Source organism: Anser anser (assembly GCF_964211835.1).
Source record: "Anser anser genome assembly, chromosome: 8".
In the NCBI taxonomy this organism is placed as follows: domain Eukaryota; kingdom Metazoa; phylum Chordata; class Aves; order Anseriformes; family Anatidae; genus Anser; species Anser anser.
Window position 1 is genome coordinate 16,057,720 of NC_139728.1, and position 18,484 is coordinate 16,076,203.

The following is an 18,484-nucleotide window of genomic DNA, read 5'->3' on the forward strand; positions in this document are numbered from 1 at the left end:
GCTCCGCCCCGGGGCCGGGGGGGGGAGGCCGCGGCGGTCACCGGCAGCCGGCGCCTCCCGGGGGGGGGCGGCCCGCGGCGGCGCCGGGGCCCGGCGTGAGGCGGCCGGGAGGGGTCCGGCCGCGGGGCGGGTGGTGGCGGGGGGAGCTGGGCGAGGCCTCGGCCTCGGCCTCCGGCGGGGCGGCCTGGGAAGGCTGTGAGGAGAGCGGGCTGGCAGCGCGCTGACAGCGGCGAAGCGCCTCAGAGGGTGACAATTGGAAACACAAACTTGCAGCCCGGCGGTTCACAACGCGGACTGCAGGCTGCTGCTGAAAGGAGCGGCGTGCTGGAAGGGACTTCTGCCCGGCGCTGCCAAGGAGGATTTACGGCTCTGGCAGAGCCGGGACGGGACAGGCTCAGCATCAGAGGGAGGTGCTTGCTTTTCCTCCGATGACTTGCCCCGAGCCTTAGGGATAGCGTGTGTATCCCCGCAGGGACACGCAAATATGTAAACACGGAGAAACTCAAATATATAACCCCCCTGGGGGGAGTTAATGGAAACAAATACGCCATGAGGCATCACAGCTGTCTTACTGCAGAAACGCTAACTGGATCGGGATGTGGACCCAGGGGCTGCTGCGGGGAATTCTGGCTTCGCGTCCTTCTGAGCCATCTGCTTCGGGGCTGCTGAGGGCAGGCGCAGGTTCCTCATCCGGGAGCCGCTGATGCGATTTATAGCAGTGGAAGTTCAGCTCATCGTCCGACCGAAGCGTTTGCTTAAGTGCTTCGCTGCACAGGGCCGCTTCCCTCAGCCGAAGCCCCCGGTTGGGTTGTGTTTTCTGAGGAACCTCAAGAACCAAGTGGCTGAAGCTGGCGCAGCTCCCTCCTGGTCCTGCGGAGCCGCCAGCCTAAAAGATTTCCGCAGTAATTCACCATTATATAATTTTAATGCTTGTCCCCAGGCACCGGGGGATATGGCAGAAGATTAAAACAAATGAGCAAGATTTCCGTACGGACAAATGCCCTGGGTTTCTTTTTTTGAGCTAAAGAAACCGTTACCGTGACTGCTGCATTCATTTTCTTTTTATTGGTTTCTTTCCATTACTCTTAACTCCTGGCAGCAGCTTAAGAGAATCCCTCCCTGTCCTGGATGGTTTCTTCTTTCAGCCATCTGCAGTTGTTCTGTTCACCCTTTCGTCATCACTTAGCTCATTTAGTCTTTTCTCATAAGGCAGTCCCTCCCGTTACCTAATCACATTGCTGCTTTTCCCTGAAGTCCCTCTCAGTTGCTCATTTATTTCACAGTGACATGGTGGCCAGTAAGCCTGCCATTGTTAACGTTTCCTGTTGTGGACTTTTGGGCTATTTTTGTTCGGAGTTGCTGATGTACTCTGAGCGCTGAGCTAAACTTCCCGAAGAAGAATAATCACAGGCAAGGTCACTGATACTGCAACAGAAAAGACAGTCCATGGATAATTACACCCGGTGGGATGGAGGCTTAGTGCGCTTCTGCTGCATGAGCTTTTGGTGGGAGAAGGCCCAAAATTCACATCTGAAATTATACACACTCCTTTGCTACCTGCAAAAAAATGTGTAATTTATTTGGAAAGTTCCCCCATTGTTTTAAGGCCATCCAGGCAGTTGAAGGCTGAAGTCCTTTGGGGGTCTTTATTTTACTGAAAGCATCATTTCTACCACAATGAAACAGGATTCAACCATGTGTGTGACTGCAAGTTTGCTTGCTTTGATTTCAGATAGCCTCTTTGTTTTCCACTGACTCCAAAGGAATGTGGGACAGGCCACCTAAGAAATGCCATTGCTGCCGACTTCGTGCATTTGCCTTTTTTGTCAATTGGCCTATTCTATCATTCATATTTTACAAATTCCGGAAGTGTTATTGCTGCTACTGTGTGCTGCCTTGCAGCATTTACACTGCAACAAAACCAGTGCAGCACTGGTTTGCTCCGAGTTAAACCCACGGCCGACCAGCCGGCCGCAGGGACAGCCGGCACCATCAGCACTCACCCCGCTCAGCTACACACGGTCTGACTCCTTGGCCTGATCCAGGGTCGGGATGCGCAGTGCCAGCACAGCATCTGCTGGGATACAGCCCTAAATTTCCTATTCCCCCTCAAAATCCCCAAGCCTCTTGGCTCCCGAGAGCAGCCCTGAAGTTGGGGACGAGGGGATGGTGCCGCTCAGAGCTTGGCAGATCCCATCTCCCCTCAGCCTCAGGAGAGAAACTGGGGCAGGAGAACAGGGGCTAGAGTGCAAGAGCTTTGACTATACTTGGAAACAGACCCACGATGAAAATGCTTTCCATCAGTCATCTCTTTCCAACAACTGTTGAAAACAGCATAATCTGCTAACACAGAAAGCTAAATTGCTTTCAGACAAAGTACTGAAAAATTACTTCTGTGATTTAACTCGCGTCCAAGCTGCAAGCTCTGACAGCTCTAGTGCTTCTCAGCTACTTGAAGTTTGTCAGTTTATCTTTTCCTCTACTTTGCTCTCCTCCAGATTTACATTTTAACCCTTCTCCCTCCACAGCAGTGTTTTTGAAACACGACTTAGATTTTACACCACCAGATGCTTAAACAACAGCAATGTCCTGGAAATGCAGACTTTTAAAATAGATCACGTGGATGCTATGGATTGAATCCAGGTAGGAGAAGCAAGGCTTCAGAGCAAGGTGAGTAGTATGCTACCATTTCTTAAGCCTGCAACATTTTTATTTATTTATTTTTTTTTAACATATTAACAGCTACTTTAATCAGAAGGAAAACACAAGAGGATTTTTAATCTCATGGACTCTTTTGTTGTTCCTAAGTAAAAAGGAGCCACATTCAGCACTGCTACAATTACAGTGAAAGCAGTACAATTATGTCAGGGAAGAATTTGGCCTAACTAGTTCTCTGTGGAGTGCTGTATTGACAGCACTCCCCATGTACCTTGTATTGTTCAGAAAACAGAGAGCAAGAGACATGCCAAAAGAAACAGGACTAACTCCCATTTTCTGACCTTTGGCTGAACTGGAGCTCCTGGATTTGAAAGGCGCCTTACCTCTGTTAGGCTTCTGATCGTTAAGTTTTCTTCAGTGATCTGTCTGCAAACTTCTTAACTGGGGAGCCGTGCAGCTACGCTCGGTACACCTCCTGCAGCTCTGAGCCACGTGCTTCACAGGATGCAGCATCTTATCATCTAATTTTAGAGGTGATGCAGTAAGGGGGGGTAGCTCACACAAGGCAGGAGGGATGGAGCCCAGTAACCAGAGCTCAGAACAAGCACTTTATAATTGCTAAACACTGCTGTCCAAACAGTGGCTGTTCTTACTACTACCAGTGCATACTACCAGTGCACTACCAGTGTGACCGAATAAGCAAGCAGGAGCAAGGACATCTCGGGGAGGATTTTAGGACGAGGGGTAGCTGGGGCAGCCCAGACACCTTTGGCTGCCTGAGGTCCTGCCTCACAGCCTTCCCCTAACTCTGCCCCCTCTGACGTTCCCTGCTAAACTGCTCTAGTTGCTCTCACATACGTACTGGCTTTTTTTCTTTTCCTCTATGGGCACCTTCTCTTACCCTCATTCACGCATCAGATGGCTTAACTCAGGTGATCACTTTTCTCTTACACTTGGTTTTCTCAACAGCCTCCTACCCCTCACAGAAGCCAGACCACGATGCTCACAGAGCCAGCCTGCTTGTAACCAAATTAATGCACAGAATATAAATTAGTACAAAACGGCTCTGCTTAGAGGGGAGTGTCTGTTTGTCAGAACGGTGACATACCCTGACTGGTATCCTGGTTGTGATGCTCTATGGGACTGAATCACTGGCTCCGTGGCACACTCCCCTGGTTTACACCACGGAAAGAGGTAACAGACTGGCAGTTATGGTACACCCTGCATCATGCTTTGTGCTTGGATCTTTCAAAGATGAACCCATTTTTTTCTTGTCATTAGACCTCAGCTTGCATTTTTTTCCCTATGCCCCCCCCCCCCGAAATTCCACTGTCAGACTGCTCATCTTTTTGTCCACTCTTTCAACAGTTATTTGCAGATCTTTTACTGCTAGCAAATCTGTGTCAATAAATAAAATTAAAAACAAACAGTGTGCTCTCAACGAAAATATCCTCTTACACATCTAACAATGATAAAGTAAACATTTGAGAAACAGGTCCCTGAACTTCTGTGGTATTTTAAAAGACATCTCAAAATAAACAAAAAGAAATGTTTATTGATCATCTGGAATTTTTAATTTCCTATTTTGCATGGGAACCTGAGTAATCAGACATATGGTATGCTTATTAGCCAGGAAAGGGTCAGGATTAGAACAGACTCTCAGAATTAGAAAGTACTAAAATATAGCAGCAATCTTGGCTGCCTAAACTTCAAATAAACAATGCTTTGTGTTAATCGCTGGAACAGATCAACACTGAGAAAAAACACAACTAAATGATTCCCTGAAATTTGGTGCCTGACAGGGGAGAAGGCTTGGTGGACTGGGGATGAGCTAGTCAAGTTACCCGCAAAGGTGATTAGCTGATACAGACATAGCTAGTAAGGAACAAAATGTGAAGTGTTTTTTGGTGGCTTCTCTGTGAGCTCAGGAGCTCTAAGAGCCATGGGATTCTGCATGGGATGCAGAAGTGTCAGGTCAGATAAAAGCAATCACATCTTGGATTTATAATGCCACTGAGATACTAGGCACTAAAATTATGTTCTGGCACAGCGTGGAAGCACAGCTCTCAGGCCATCCTGCTGCCAAAGGAGGCACAACAGAATGAAAACCTCCCCATCACGCTAGCTCGATGCCAGTGATTCTTTAAACCAGTAGTGTAACAGCAGAAGACAGGTCCCAACATTTTCCTGTGTCATTAGACGAGGCCCTCGCACCAGATGAACAGATGCATGCTTTGCTGCCTGCATATGACACAGGTCCAGGCCTACACTACTTCCAGCAGAGGAAGCCAGCATACATCCTGTCACGGGCTTTGTGCTTGTTCATCACTGACAGTTGCTTACGTGGAATGCATCTGACCCCACTCCAATTATTAATGTTCAGACTTGCCCATATTTCAGCGCACACAGTAAAGAGGTGTTATTCCCTGTGTTGTTTTTCAATCACAGTTTTGAGCCTTGTACTTTACTACAAATCAATTTGAATCCAACTCTTAGGAAAAAAAAAACCTGAAGTTCACAACTTCAGCTCTGGCTATTTCACGCTTCTTCAGGAGGGAACCAACCCAAAAGACAGGATACTCCATTGTTTCAGGACTTTGGTAAAAAAAAAAAAAAAAGCCCTAGTGGGCAGAGTCTCTGAAGAGGGTGACTGCACAGGAAAGTGAGCAGCATTAGGGAACTTGTAACAGCCTTTCGACATGAGTGGGCATCAATCACAGCAACCTGTAGACAACACAGTCAGTCCAACTATTCAGCTACCATACACAAGGCACGCACCTTCTTTTTCATTTTCACTTTCTCCAGGTTGTTAAAGGTTGGCTTTCCACTGCGACTACACCTGATTCAGCTACATCAGCAACTCCACGTTCAAGTCTTTCTTTACCTCTAGAAGTGCTTTTCAGTCCTCTGGGCCCTGGCTACCAGCCATTCACACAGTTGAAAGCGTGCAATCCAAAGGCTTCATTCTTCCCTTCTTACAGCTGTTAGCGTTCCTGGTGGATGCAATTTGCAGAGTTGTCCAAACAGTCCAGGTTACACTGCCAGAAGCCTGTATCTGTATGAACAACTATCCCACCTAAGTATTTAGAGTTAAGGCTGTACATATGTGGGTACATACATGTATGCTTACTAAAACAAGCCTGCGTGCAGCTGAGATGAGAGAGAGGATTGCTTCTTGTACCACAAACTTAAGGAGATGAACCCAAGCTAGCTGCTGGCTGGGCTGTATACAGTAAGATGACTGTTCAGCAAAAGGCTACAGATGTGTTTATACCAGAGACCTTTAATAGCCACCAGACTACGCAGTAGACAACTTCCCCTTTAGATTGGCTAGTAACAATTTAAGAGACTGAACCGTGCATTTTTCTATGCCTGGCTTCATCTGCTGTATGGCACTTTTAGAGCGCTGCATATGACAAACCTTCCAGGAATCCCAAACGCAAATGGAAGCTCCACTGAATCATTTTAAGCAGCTGAAGAACACCATCAGCGAGGCCACACAACTGTGTGGAATGTGATGGATTTCCAGGAATAGGATTGTTTCCCGGAGATTGTGTAAAATACAAGCAGAACCAGGGAACAAAGGTAACGCCGATGGTCTCTGCACTACGAGGCTATTTTAGTTTGTGAGAAGAAGAATGAAGAAAGCATACTTTACCAGGCTAACAGGAAGCCTTTATGTCAAAAGCAAACCATGAAATAAAACAGTACAAACTGATCTCAGCATAAGATGTTAGCTGTCCGTGACTTTATCTTATGAAATCAAATCCATTTTTAGCTTGAACTCACTGCTAATGGAAGTGTTAAGAGCTCTACGTAAATGCTTCCATCCAGCAATAATAAAGGAGTAACTGGTGGTCATTAGATACAAGGACAGAGGCAATAATTCTATATAAACAGGTTAACTCTGCCGTTCTGAAAGGAAAGAACAGTGCATCTGGGGGAGCAAAAGCAAGAGGAGACATCCATTCAGGTTCATGAAGAAATCCATTCTGCTGCCTTGATTCATGCTGACTAGAAACTACTCTGAAGCAGCGGAGAAGCAGAGCACTGTCAAAGCAAAGTACCACACAGCACGAGCAGGAGTGTGGCCTCTGGATATAATGAATGCAAACCTCCCAGTTAAAGCCTTCTGCTCTCTTCCTTCAGGGAACCTCTGCTCCAACATGCCGGAGGAAATCTTACTTTTAAATAAGGTCAGTCTCAGAGGTGCAAATCTAGTATGTTTTCAACCCTGGAAATATTTGCTTCTCAGCTTTATCAAGCACAGCTCAGGTCCTGAAACTGACTACTGGTGAGTAAAGATTGCAGCTTCTAATAAGAAATCAAGTATCAAATCCAGGTGACTTCATGCTTACTGCACAGTGCTTGCATACTGCAATTTCTGATGGTCTTTTCACCGTATACAAAGATGCCTGTTTTTCTGTTGTTACTTTCTGGTCCAGCACAGAGAGAAGCAGGAATATGAAAACCCACTTACATGAGTCCAAGGATATGCAACCAGTTACAGACAGCTTATTGATGTTTAAGCAGCAAACAGAGACATGATACTACAGTTACTTTTCATATCTATGTATTGCAAAGAACAGCCTGTGTCCACACAGCTAAACTCCCTTATTGCCACCACCGGGGCTAAAATCAAACTGCCAGCTGGCCTGTGCCAACCAGAGCCATGCTTGCACGCTGTTGGGAAGGATGCTGACTGGGCCAGAGCTGTGCTGTGGACAACATTACAACTTGCAGTATGGATACAGCAGATGCGAGTGCTTTGGCTTCCGCCCCAGGCCTATTTAGCTTACCCATGCACACACACGTAGCCTACACAGCTGCAGAAATATTTGCAGACATAGGAGGGAGTGGAAAAAGGGCAGCAGGGCTACCTCCCTCTGCTGTACCATCAGTTTGTGCCAGCTCGAACTATTCAGGGAATTTCAGCTGCAACAACACCATATGACAGCTAAACAGCCCTCCCCAGACTCGCATTCAGAAGAAACACAGGTGTCAGTCTACTAAAGGTGATGCACCAGAAAACAGGAACTGAACATTTCCCACCAGCACCTACGCTTTTGCCATCGCATCCACAGCATCTCTCTGGCATGGACTTCAGTCTCCTCATTGCTGTGTGACACCACCATGCAAAGATCCTGAGCTAGTCCAGACGAGCTGGAAGCACTGCCTGGCAAAGCCCAGGGCACAGCTTGTAGCCCAGAAGCAGCAGAGGCGCATTAGCTAAGAATGAGAAAACAGGACACAGCACCCTGGTTAGGACGGAGGGCAGTTTGCATTCCCTCTCCTGGCAAGTCTCTTGACTGCAATTAGGAAAACAACTCCTGTAAGAAAAAAAGTGTTTGTAAAGTACTGTTTTTGTTCTTTTCCTTCCAGTGTAAGAAATACCAGCTTAAGTTCCATAAATTTGTCAGGAACACCACACTTTTACGAAAAAACAGGAACACAGTAAATTATGAGCAACTTTACAATAAAAGGAACAACAACAAAAACCCTGCCTAGGTAAGGCCTTGAAAATTCCACTCAGGGCCACTCAGGCAACCTCATTCTTTGCCTTTGTAGGCAGGTCAACCCTCCCTTCTTCTCCCTCACCTTCAGTGTTCCTCTTAGACCTACCAGGGAAAGTTATAAGCCAAAAGCAGTTTTTGTACACAGAGATGCACACTTGAAACTCTGATCCATGTTCTCCCTAAAAATGTTGCATTCTTCTACCTCTTCCAGAATTTATTAGATGTGGAGTAGATGATTCAGACCAGAGAATACTGCATTCATAACAGATAAGAGTTTCTGCAGATTTCTTAGGATGAAGACTATTTATTTCATTTCCACAGGAAATCAGGTAACAAAAAAGCATTAAAATAATGTGATTTGCGTCATCCCCTTAATAAATACTCAATGCACTAGTTGATTTCAAACAAATGCAACAAAAGAATAGAAATCTCAAACCGATTTCCTTTGAGTTGCATGAAAATATGCAACTGGATATGTAGGGGACAAAGATCCTGCAAGTCCTCCAGCCAAGAAAAAGCCTGCAAGATGAGAACACAGCAGAAAATCTGGAAGAGGGAGGTCACTTTTAAATACTCTAACTATGAGGAAATCTTCAGGGACACTGATCTGTAGGCTAGGCTTCTTTCCTTCCGCTGTTTGTTAAATGATGCAGTTCTGGGCTCTTCCTCCCTCATTTCAATTTTCTTAACTTCATCCAGCTATGGAGCAGTTAGTCAGAGACTTCAGAAAGAGCCTGCATGCTTTTCCAAGCTAGAAACAGTAAAAAAAAAAGTCTCAAAGAAGGAATGCAAAGATAACACTTCTGCATCTGGAAAATTTTTGGGATCCCCAGGAGTTCTTATGATGCTACATTGTGCTGAAAGGAATCCCTGGCTACACGTATTAGCTAGGAGACCCCACAAATCTGACACACAGCAATGGCCTCAGAAAAAGTTTTCTTCGCTGCTCTGCCCTATTGGCTTTATCACTGTTCCAAAGCACTCACCAAAAGCAACCTCAGGCTCAAACGAGCAGCCTTCAGCTTCCCCCACCCCTCCTTGCTCCTGGTATCCTTAAAAAGCCCACACTGTAAGAAATGACTATCTCCTGTCTTTACGCCTTCTCTCCTCTTAACCTCGAGCAGTGGCAGAATCAGTAACATCCTGTCATGAACATCTAACATATAGAAGCATGGACTGCTACAAGACATTGTCCTTTGATTGTGTGTGAGTTAGTGCTCTATTAGGAGATGATAATGTTGACCTCTAGTGACTAGTCTGGGGATACCTGGTGACACGATTACAGCAAAATGTTTCTGCGAACAGCTAGCCAAAAATTTCACTGAAGCTGGCACAGAAGAAAAGTCATCCTCCTCATGCAGATGAGTAATTGCACATCCCTTTGATGGAACAGAAACCCCCAGCTGAAACAATGAGCCCAGAAAAGCTGCTACATAGTATAAATTATGCATGCACAGATATATTTGAATACAGAACAATGGTGCACAGATGCCTTCAGCTGTACAATGGCTGCAACCATGAGAGAAAAATGCACTCAATGAGAGGACTAGACAAAGCAGTCCCCAGAGACAGACACTGTGGTATAGTTTTAGAAGAATATCAGCGGGTGAGGAGTCAGCTAAGGAAGAGACCTGACATGAAACTGGTGGATTAATCCATTTTCCAAAACACAGAAATGAAGCAGGAGGAGGTAACTGTGACTTCCTGTAAAAAGCAAGACAGCAAGGGAACGCTTCTGTTTCTTCTATCTCTTACCTGAAGTAACCTATTAGATGCAACATTTTTCCAGATTATTACTAACAGAAAGTAGTTAGACATAAATACTGGACATCAGCAATGTATGCACTTGGTTTTTCAGCCTCATCCATTCTGCATAACAGGACTACTTAATTACGTTTGAAAAATCACGTACAGTATGTTATGCTGCACATTCATAATAAATATTAAGAAGTACAGAACACAGATTTCTTTGGAAGTTACTCAGATCTTAGCCACAGTTTCAAAATAACAAGTACTCTATTTTCCTACTACTTCTGAAGACATGAAGGAAAACACTCTTCTCAGGAAAGCCATTCCAAGCATACCAAAAAACCAGCAGATTTTCAGGAAAAAGTTAAAGAAAGAGTATAGGGAAGGAAAAGACACTCCAAACTAATGACACAGCAAAGTGGCATACCGACTGTCCAACAAAAGGAAACAGGTGAGTAGAGCATGCTTACCAGTAACAATTCTGACATGGACTTGAAGTAGGGAGAAAATCTAGTTCCTCCTGAATTAAAGGTAGCTGTTTCTCAATGGAAAATCACTTTTCCCATTTTTTGGAGAACTTATACAACTTTTCTTGTAGAGCTTAACATCCATCTTAATATCACTGTTTACTTGCTTGCACTAATTAACTCCAAACTGGGTGAAGACACCCTGCTAGCCAGCAAAAAGTAAACTAAAATGCACATTTTGCCACTCAAATACGTAAGATTATTTTTTGTGTGCTATTTGGGTATTGTGTTTGCTTTGCACACAGTGGTTAACTGGCAGCGTGAAGACGAACTGGTACTGCCGTGCCCCATAAATGTTCCATTCTCAGTTTTCATGGCTTTGCTCTATAATGCAGCAACTTGAAGACTGGGGTGCGTTTACATCCAAACTTCAGAAAGATTAAATTATAATTTGCATCTGCTTCAATTATTTGCATTGAATTTACTAAAATATTTTTAAACTGTCTTTTCAAAGAGATCGTCCATGCCTGGAAGCATCTTACTGTACCAATTCAGTCACGTGATAGTGCCGACAGAGGGAGACAAAGAGCAAGCTATGCCTCAGGCTGCATAAAGCACGGGTAGGACCGAAGTTTTACAATGAAATGCCTCATACAGCATTTAAATATCATTTAAAAACAAAATTAAACTGTCATTTAAGTAGGGGATTTAAAAAAGAAACAAATGAAAAACAAAATGCTAACAAGCAATGGCACAAAGTAAATATTCTCTGCAAATACTTGTTTTAATTTTCTGGGTATAACCGATGACTTTCGAACCCTTACCTAGTAGCTTAATTTTCAAATTTTAACAAATAGTCATACACACATACCTTATATGTTTGTGCAATATTTGTAAATAACTGCAATCCTTTTGTTAGGGTTCCTCAAGGTATATTCTCTCTCAGCTGGTTACGTTCTCAGCACATGTAGCATTTGGGAGGGAAAGGCAAAGACATCACTTAGCATATCCAAATGCATCGGGTCACTAGCTGTGCAGGATGCGCATCCCACGCTTCACTGGCAATCCAATCCAATACCAGCATGTACAGCTCATGCTAACCTTCTCTGATTTTTTAGCATATTACTTTGGCTGAAAAAGAATTAAAGTAAATGTTACTTCCTTCCCACTGACCTATGGACTTGGGCAGTGTTAAATAAAGAAGCTACTGGTTTAATCTTATGAAGATGGCAAAAATAAAGCCATTAGCTAAATGAATGCTAAGAATGCAAACTGAGAAATGTTCACATCGGGAGGGACTCAGCCCTTTAACCAAAGCTTTCCCCTCCAAACAGAATTCCCCTCTACCCACCCCCACTATTCTTTGCCAGTTCGGTTCCTTCAGTGTGTACCAGGGACAACTTCCAGAGAAGTACCGGGTTTGCCTCCCAGTCTGGTTGTTTTTTACTCAATGTTCCATACTCGGAGTCAACGCTACTTAGGTCACAGTTCTACCTACAAACAATCAAAACTCACATGAACTGGCACAGCCACCAGAATAATCAGCACTACTGTGCCCCTCCCAGCTCCTTCTCTTGTGCAGCACAAGCGTGAATGTAAGCAACGGCTGGACTCAGAAGCCACGGTGATTAGCATCTCCCTGCCCTTGGCACAGAAACCAGATCACTGTTTACCTAGACACAAGGGAGATGACTTTCACTGACATCTAGAAGCTGTAAGGGATTCCTTTGTCCTATGCAATTATAACTACCACTAAAACTCACTCAAGAGTGGGCTGTTACAGAGAAAAGGCAGGGTTGAAATCAACTTGCACACAGGTTTTCCCTAAATAGAGAATTCTGAAAAATTCAAAAGGGATATTGCAACTTGAAGGAACTCAAAGCCTTATTGAACATACTAGACTCCTGCAGCACAACTTGTTTTCCTTTAAAGAAAAGGCGACAGCTTTTTCCAGGGAAGGAAGATCCCTGAACCTTGACTTGTCCTATCCTCTAGTTCCATTTTCTTGAGTCTGCAAGGTACCAGAGCAATACTCCAAGTGAAGCAAATGACTGAGATCTTGTCTGATTAAGCCTGAAGTTTTAAAAGACAGCTTGTCATGCACTATTTGCTGTTTCATTGCTGACTTGAGTACACTCAGTTCCTGTGCTTTTTCTTCTTCCCCATCTGCCCATTGCTCCAGCTTCTCACTGACAGTTGTGCATTTCCAACACACACCTTTGATATATTAAGAACTAAGTGAGAGCAGCATAAAACATGCAGAGTTTTTCATCAAAATATCTGAAGTACCACTTATTAATTTTTATTTGTGAGCTTAACTTAAAAGCCTCCATTTTTAACATACATAATGTAACTGTATTGTAACCTAGAGAAACTAGAAGCTTGATAGAGAATTTCAGATTCCTTTGCTATGGCACACAGTGCTTTGCTTATACTCTTGATAGATCTATGTGAACGAGCAGAAAACCATTCCTTCTTCATAAACTACTAGAATTATTAAATCCAGAAAAATACACAGCTATACCTAAAACTCAGTAAATTTGGAACTGAGTTTGTACCTAAAGTATATCAAAGTTTCCTCTGAACCAATGCAGGGAAGAATGTTATCAGTTAAGACCAGTTAGTTGATTTATTTCTCAAGCTAGCAAAACCACACACACTTGGCATGAAAACAGATTTAAAACAAATAAGATTCATATGTCCTTGCCTTTGACATTGTTGCTTGTTTCTAACCATTTTTTAAAAGAGATAACTGTTCCCCATTTCCTTTTCATGCATGTGTTACGATTTATCCCCACAGAACAGACAGAAAACAAATCATTGTTTTACAAGCTCCTTTTATCAAGGCATCTTTGAGAATAACAAGGGTTATTTGAAGTAGTATGAATACCCTGAACTCCCACTGACTTCGGGTAGGAGTCAAGCTCATTCACATGAGCAGTTACTCAAAAACTCAGCACCTTACAGAGTAAATCCCTGCATAGCCATCAAGTTACTTCATGTGCTTTCTGTAACAAGACAGGCTGCTTTGAATAAAAACAGGCTGTCTCTCTTGCCAGCCAGAATAAGGAACTGATTCAGGAGTAGAAGCATCTTGCTTTACAACCGACTATCACAGGTTGCACACCTTGATCGGTCTGATTGGCTTCCCCTCATTTTCGTAAAGTTTTAGGCAACCATTGCGGCTGAGGTAATTGAGCATGTGTCATCCAATAGGATTATTTCAAGACGTGCTATTTATAAATTCTTGATAAGTTTTAAGTATCTTTTATGCTTATACTTTCCACTTCATTAGTATCTTACTTTAAGATCTTACTAAGATAAAAGAACATATTCAGTACATTACCGTCTCCTAGACACGCTTAATACTAGATCCAGATTCAATGTGAGCCCCTGTAGCCAGATACGTGTGTGCATTATAGCTCACCCACAGAAGGCATTATCATTTGGTTGTAAGAAAGTACTACAAGGAGCAGCAGCAAAGCATGATTACTTTGCAAGCAAGTGCAAAGCTGCACCCTAAGCAACCATCACAATGGGAGGTTTTGATCCTTATCCCATTTTCCTATTGACTTTGGTGCCTGTCAGACTGTAGCAAGATAATTCAGCTTGTTAAAACAGCAGAAAACTAGCAAAATAATTAATGTTTTGCTGCTACTGAGACCGCAGTGAGTTTGCAGTGACTGGCATTTCTACAGACCTCCACTACAGACAGCTTTCATCCTTGCACACTTTTCAAATACTAATCCTGTTAGTTGCTTTACAAAGTATTTTGACAAGAGCATTTGTTCTGCAATGGTCAGATATGCAAGTATGAGCGGAAAAGACAAAGGAAGTTTTAGCTGCTGCTACGCGAAGAGCAGCACACTGTGGTACAAAATATAATAAAAATAGATTGAAAGTTATTAGAGGTTGGACAAAGAACAGATATATTCACTTAAGTGGAGGAACATAAGGAAGCCACAATACAGAATTGTAACAGCTCAGTTACTAAACACACTAAACTGAGTTAGTGCCTAAGCCCTTTCAGAGGCCAGTCCAGCCCTGGAGTGGGCTGCTGCTGCCCCCTCCATCACCTACGCGTCCTGGCAGCAGAGGACAGGGCCAAACTCTTTGTGTAACGCCAGGACGGCGCCTTCTCCAGACACAGGAATTCCAGCGACATTGCCATGTCCTACAAGCGCACAGTGCTGTAGTATTACTGCTTGATGCTTCCTATCAGTCAACTACAATCCCTCCTCTGTTGCCAGTCCACGTTAGCTGCCAATTCCATCGTGACAGCAAGTAAGCTGCAGTCTCTGCATCTCAATTGAAATTCGCCGAGATGCACAAGCTACTGCCAACAGCCTCCACTAGGAACTAAACAGTATGCTGCAGTGACAGCGCCTGCTTTTAGCTGGCAGAAACAGCCAGATTGGAACCATTTTGATGCTAGCTGGAAAACATACTGAACTATTCACCCCACCCCCCAAAACACCCTACACACACAGAGCCCCAGAGCAAGTGATCTGAGGACCCGGAAGCCCCTTAGTTTACTGCTGCGAGTGAATGGGACCACTTTAACATCCTAGATTTCAACTAAGATACACAAATCTCCCACTGGGTGTGCAGGGTGTCAGAAGTGCAGAGCTCAACACTTGGGAACAAACAAAAAAGAATGAATCAAAGCTAAAAACACAACTTGTATGTTCAATGCTAGCTTAAACATGTTTGTATCCATTGATTAAAATAAGGTTCAGTTTGGCTTTCCTGATCAGCCATGTCTGAAACCATTCCACCATAAAACATCCAGCATTGTTCCAGAAAGCCTCAAGCACTACAGTAAAGCCAATACCACTCTCTGGGAAACAAGTTGCCATGCTTGGGCATTTGAGGGACTTGCCCACTCAGTAAGGCTGAATAAACTAAGAGCTTGGGCAATTACTAATCTCTAGAAATATCCAGAGTTCCATAAAATCTTTGATATAAGCAATCCATAGGATGCCACGCACTGCCTTCTGCTTTCAGGATTTGGGATCAGGTGCTTACTAGTAGACTCTACTTTGGCTGGTCCCATATTGCCCTCTATAATCCCAGCATTTATTGGGGTGGAAAGGGAAGAGGGAAAGATTTACTTATAAATGATTACAGAGAGAACTTTGACTCACATTCTGAAGATGGAAAGTCTGTATACCAATGATGATGCAAGTCTACTGGCAAAAAACCCAAGCCATTAGAATATAAATAAATAAATAAATTCCCATGAAGACAGAATATGTGGATCTGAAGAAGCCTGAAACTTAATTTCATCTCCAAGAAGAAATAGAGATAGTTCTGTAAAACTGGCTAGGAAGGTTCTTATTTTGAAAGATACAAAGCTAGCAATTGAACATGTAACGTGACTTGCATGCATGTTTGTTTTTGCCTCCTTTTCTTCAAAACAGAAGAACCAAACCACGGTTTCCCACAAAAAGAAATAATAAAACAACCACTATCAGGTACCATCTTGTATTTCAAGAGATGCGAGATCCTCAAGCTCACAGAAAACACAATACTTAAAACATATGCATGGCTTACTACATGCAGCATTATTTTTTGGGAAAAAGCCAAGCTGGGAAGAGAATCATTGCCTTCCCACTTCTCCCAGTACAAGTCCGGGCTGCATTCCATATTTACTGAGCTCCCAAAAATCAAACTGGGGGACCTGCAGTTTCTCTAACAACAATTAAGACACAAGTTTAGTTCTAACCAACACAAGAGCTTCTCTCCTGGCCCAGAACATGAGAACTTTTATCAAAATGGAAGAGCAGAGCATCCATTTTTTCCACACCTTCCTGAAGCAGACATGCCTACTAGGCACGTAGATACAGACAGCTGGAAGCAAACTCTTGAGCTTTGCATTAGATGCAACATCTCATTTGGGAAATAAAGAACAGTTCATAGAATTGTAATGCAAAAATTTAATTTTTTTTAAAAAAGCATTCATGATATGGAAGGACACAATACAAAGTTCTCAAACAACACAACACAAACAACTTGAAAAGCCTTTTTTTGATTGGAAGCGATTGTTTAATACAAAGACTAGATGCCAGTACCACTTATTGTATAAAGCTTATGACAATGTATTCAGATTGATTCCCTGAAAACCTCCTCTCTTTGAAGAAATACTGAATATTAAGGTCACAGCTGAAATAAATTCAAGAAATCCAGGGTTGTATGCGTCTCCGTCCTCTCTTCTAAACATTGGGATTGAGCTTAATGGTAGAAAAATGGATAATAAAGGCACACTGTGGATTGAAAGCAAGGCTAGAGATTCTAGCCTTTAACCTTTCTGGCTTTTCTCTGGATGTCTTGTAAACACTCAAACATACAGTGAAAAAATCCAACCCTCTTAAGGTGGTGCACACTGAAAAAGATGTCTGAATGAAAAAACGTAAACTACTTAAATTATAAAACATTGTTTGATACTTATGCATTTTTTTTAACCATTTCCTTAAAGGACTTGAGATTACACATTACAGAAATGAAGTACCTTTCAAAGTTTTGTGTTATTTCACTCTGGCAGAACTACCATAAAATGCATACTTAAGATCATTGCTCACCTATCAGTTGTGTTGACTGTGGCAAAGGGCAGATTCACTGCTAAAAAACTGAAGTTATTGGCCAAAACCATGTACACAGTTACTTGTTTATTCAACTTTTTCAATACAGCTTTTCAATTTCAAAAAAGCTTTAAAGAAAATACTTGCCTATTTTTTCAAAAAATTACTAAGCCGCAAGTCTCAGGTGTCAAATTATGACATGAAGCATTCCCTAGTGTACTACAATTATTAACAAAGCTCCAGCCACAGGGGTGCAAATCACCATACTCCAGTTTAATCGATCACATCTACCAGACTGGCTGTGTTTGTGAACCACGTCAATTCCCACGGAACTATTACACAACTCAAACTTAGATGAAAATAGAGTTTGGGAGAGCTACATACGGTTGCTATGAAAGACTATTCAAACTGTACTGATCTGCACATAAAAACAACTAATCAGCTTACACTAACCATTTCTAGAACTACATAAAACATAATAATTACACATTTTGGTCCCTGAGAAGAAAAGTGCTCTAACTACACAGTCTTTGGAATACCATCAGTACAGTGAATAAAGAGGTACCTCTTGCACTGCTACTGCAGAGACATCTACTTCCACGCTGATCACTCACTTTTGGTATTTTCATTCAAAATAAACCTTACTCTCCACAGAAGTGGCACTGAAATGGAAGCAAGAGATGACTAGAAACAGTCTAATACTAAAACTGGCTTATCTGTGATTATTTGTTATTGCAAACTGGAATGTATAGTTAGCACACTTGATGGCAATGAAGTCTTTAAGAGCACAATTTATCACATTTATTTTACTATAACTAAGATTGTTTTTAAAAACTTTAATATACTACAAGAAGGTTTCAAATCTGTGTTTTTTGGAAAGCATGCTCTTTTCTTTTTCCAGGGGCAGAACTTCTTAAGTGAGCATAATAAATGTCTGCAGAGTTAAGTTTCAAGTACAATAAAACAGCGCACAGCAGAAAAATGAATAAAGTCAGGAACCATTTTATTTCCATCCAGTTTTGCAAGTATTAAGGATGGCATAAGAACTTATTTCACCACTGTTAATTATGAAATTATTCCATCCCTCAAAGAGACAAAGTTTATAACGTTTTCCTGGTTTTCCCTCCCAGGTACTTATGAACTGTGTGACTATTTGGTTTGTTTTAACTTTGTTTTTCAGTTCCTATCTAACACATACCTCTTTCTTCCTCTCCTCAGCCACCAAAATACCATAACTGGGCATGGAGAAGCACTGAGGCAGTCAGTCAGTGAGAGGTTATAAAAAAACATTAAATAGCAACATAGATTACAGTGACACCTGGGATGCTCACAACACACAGAAGACAGCTTTATAACCTTATCGTGTTCTGTTTGCCGTCATTATCTATGAAAATCAGTACTGTAAAATTTGACTAGTACATGTGCACAACAGTTATTCCAGATTCTTCTGGTTCCTCCCAATTTCTAGGCAACATTTTGTACTTACTATTTAAGACAAAAATACTGAAACTGA

At 42.6% G+C, this 18,484-nt stretch overlaps 1 long non-coding RNA gene across 1 annotated transcript; it reads left to right on the forward strand.

Moving 5' to 3' along the window:
* The first annotated feature begins 83 nt into the window (after positions 1–83).
* Positions 84–18,469, forward strand: LOC310903607. Its single transcript, XR_014587620.1, has 2 exons — positions 84–2,670; positions 3,628–18,469. It is a non-coding gene; the product is annotated as an uncharacterized lncRNA (long non-coding RNA).
* The last annotated feature ends 15 nt before the right edge of the window (positions 18,470–18,484 follow it).